Consider the following 3,303-nt stretch of genomic DNA (forward strand, 5'->3'; position numbering starts at 1 on the left):
GGGGAGCGCGGCGCGGCTGCGGGCGGGGGCGGCGGAGCCGGGGCTGCCCCGCCGGTGGCTTCGCTCCCGCGGGGCTGGGCCGGGCTGGGCTGGGCTGGGCTGGGCTGGGCGCTGCGCTCCCCCCGCGCTGCCGCAGCGGGACGCGGGGGCTGCATCGCCCGGCGGTCGCTGCGGTCATCCCGCCCCGCCATTGGCACCGGGGGCTTCGTGCCCCGGAGGACGGTGCGGTGCAGCCCCCTCGCTGTGGCCACCGGGGCTGCATCTGCCGGAGGTCGTGAGTGCCTCCCCCAGTTCCCTGGGGGCTCCGTCTCCTGCGGGAGGGCAGGGTGCATCTCTCCGCCCTGGGGCTGAGGCTCTGCATCTTACCCAGAGTTGTTTGTGCGGGGCGACAGCCCTCCCTCCGTGTGTCAGTGGGGTGCCTCCCCCGTGATCCCTGGGGCTCCCTCCCCAGGGGGGCTGAGGGTCGCATCTCCTCTGGAGGGACTCAGGGGGATGCGTACCCCATCGTCTTGGGGGCTCCATCCCCAGGAGGCTGGTAGGTCCATGTCCCAGGGCCGGTGGGGTCCATCGCTCTGTAAGGTCAATGGGGCAGGTGTTGATAGGGTCCGTCCTGCCAGGGTTGGTGGGGTTTCATTCCTCTGGGGGTCAGTGGGCCACATCCCCTGGTATGGGCGTGCTTGTAAGGTCTCTGACCAGCCCTCGCTCTGCTGATCCCGGCGTGCCTGCCTGGGGGGCGGGGGGCAGCTCCATCGCCTGCTGTAACACTTTGTCCTATCTCCCCGCGCCGTGGATTAGGTTATGTTGTGACAGTGCCTGTTACTGTCTTGCAGTGCAGCAGGACCCGGGGATGTAAGGAAGAGGGGTTGCCGTTGCAGAAAAAACAGCAACCGCCCCCCTTCCCTGTACGCAGCAGTTTAATAAAATCAGACAGCATGAAGCATGTGGCCGATTTTTTCCCCCCTAATCATCAGAAGGTAGTTCTCTGTGTCATTAAATAGTCCTGTTAGCACAAAGCGGGCTGTGATATATGCAGTGTTGTAAGCCCGGGAGCAGTTGTGGATGAGATATGTAAGAGGAAAACATCAAGAGCTGACCTCAAACTCTGAAGTTAACTGTGCTGCCTCTCCTTCGGGTGGCCTGGGGTACTCTCTTAAACCTGTCTCAGTTTGTAACTATCTGACCATTCTACGTGGCTGTAAAAAGCTCTTGTGCCCCTTTGTAGGTGTCATAAAGCTGTAAATGGGCTTAATATAGCCCATCCCGTTAACCTCAGCGCTTTCCCTCGGTATCGTTTTAATGAACGGCAACGCTCGTGAATTTCTCTCAACGGGCTGTCAAATCCTCTCTGCTTCTGGCTGGGAGAGAGCGCGGTGAAGCCTTGGGAGAGGAATCGTCCCAGAACTGCCTTCACTCCCTCGTCCCTGGGGGCTGTGGGAGTTTGTGGGGGATTGACACAAGATGCTGGTGCGCTCTGGGCAGTGCAGTGGCAGCGGGTTCAAGCACTGTCCCTGCATCAGCCTCTTGTGTTTAGTGGACACATCACGGCTTGGGCTTCATGCAGCCCCTGGCAGAGGGGCAGCCAGAGTGGCTGTGAGCAGGTGTTACCAGAGTGCTCAGTTGCCTCGGTGGAAGTTCCTCTGCCTTCATTTCAAGGCAAACTGCAATGCCTGAACTCCCTCTGCAACTCTCACTTTCATGTGCAGGATGCATGTCCTTGCAAATACTGTGCTAATCCCTTGGGATGACTCACAAACTGTAGAGTGCCTTCTCCCTCTCTTGCATGGGTCTTTGCACTCGACGAATTATCTTCTGGGTAGCCAAAGCTCAAGGTGTGTGGAAGAATAGCCTGCAATATTACTGAGTTAATAATTTTCTGAAAAACAAAATGCCTGAATGCAAATAGAATGGAAAATGTGTCTTTGAAGTATTTTTTTCTGTAAAATTATTCAGTGCCTAGCCTGGAGGAAACCTATTTTTTTAAACTTTTATAAAACTCACAAACATTTTACAGAAGTGGGAAGGATTTCTTTTTCTTTTTTTTTATTTTAAAGTATTGTGGTTTTCATGACGTGAGGTCTTTTCTGTGTTCCCTTTGAAATGTTGACAGGGGAATGCTAGTCTAAAACACTTGATGAGTGAGTAGATGTTTAGTCTGGTTTACCAGCTCCTGAGCTGGCAAAGGCAGCTGCCAGCAGCTCTGCCAGGGGCACAGAAAGGCTGGGTCCAGCCAGGGATGCCCAGGATTCCCAGGGCAGAAATCAAGACTGTCTCAAATGAGTTGAAGTAGGGAGAGAAGGTCAGAGTCCAAATGGTATTGCAAAGGATTTCCTAGGAATGCAGAGAGCTGCAGCTATCTCGTGTGGCAGGTATCTACTGCAGGGGTTATTTGGCAATGCTGGTGCCATCAAACCTTGATGTTGTAAGGGTCAAATTTAAAAGTTATTGCATATATTCATGGTATTGCCATGGGTGTTTTGCTAGCTTTTCAGTAGCTTTGTGAAATAGGGAACATCTCTGAGCAGGATTTCAGCTGGGTGCAAGAGTGCATGCCTGTGTTGGGAGGTAGGGAAGGCTTTAATGTAAGGTCCATCTGCCTTAGCTCATCTGCACAAGCGTTGGGAAATGCTTCCTGCCTTTAAAATCCAAGTCATTACATATGTGGAAAAAACCCAATTTTTAAAAAATTATGGTTCTTGTACACAGCACACTTTGTCTCCTGAAAGGACAGCTGAGTTGCCCCAAATGAAAAGCTCTGGGTTTCACCAGAGTAGTATGTGAAAAGGTCTTATAAGGCAGGCACTTTTCTAAACTGTTTTGAATGTTGTTGCTTAAAGTAGCTTCTTTACTATATTTGTACACATTTCTATACTAGCTAATATTTCTGAGTTATTACTGTCTCCAGTATAGAACTTGTTCTCTTGGCTGGGTTTCCTGCAGGTGTTCATGGGTGCTCTATGTAGCATTCTTACCTGAAATGGGCTCAAACAACTAATAAATTCCATTAGACAAATGCAGAATTAAAAAAAAAAAAAATTAGTTTTAACTGGGCAATGTTAAGTCAGGAAATAGGCTGAGGCTCCAACAGCAATACTAACTTGGCTGCAGTACACATCCTGTAAGCTCTTTTATGACATACACCTCATAATGTAAACAGGAATAAGCACGTAGATTAATGTATGCACAGAAGGAGTAGAAAAGAGTGTTTTTCTGGATTTGCCCCCCTTGTCCCAGTGACAGCTGGGTCTTGCACAGAGCCTGGGAAAGCCTGGCACTGCCTTACACCACGCTGGGCAGTGCATCCAG

This window comes from Corvus kubaryi, unplaced genomic scaffold (genome assembly GCF_017639235.1).
Source record: "Corvus kubaryi isolate FWS band 111438036 unplaced genomic scaffold, C.kubaryi_AGA036_p1.0 37308, whole genome shotgun sequence".
Lineage (NCBI taxonomy): Eukaryota > Metazoa > Chordata > Aves > Passeriformes > Corvidae > Corvus > Corvus kubaryi.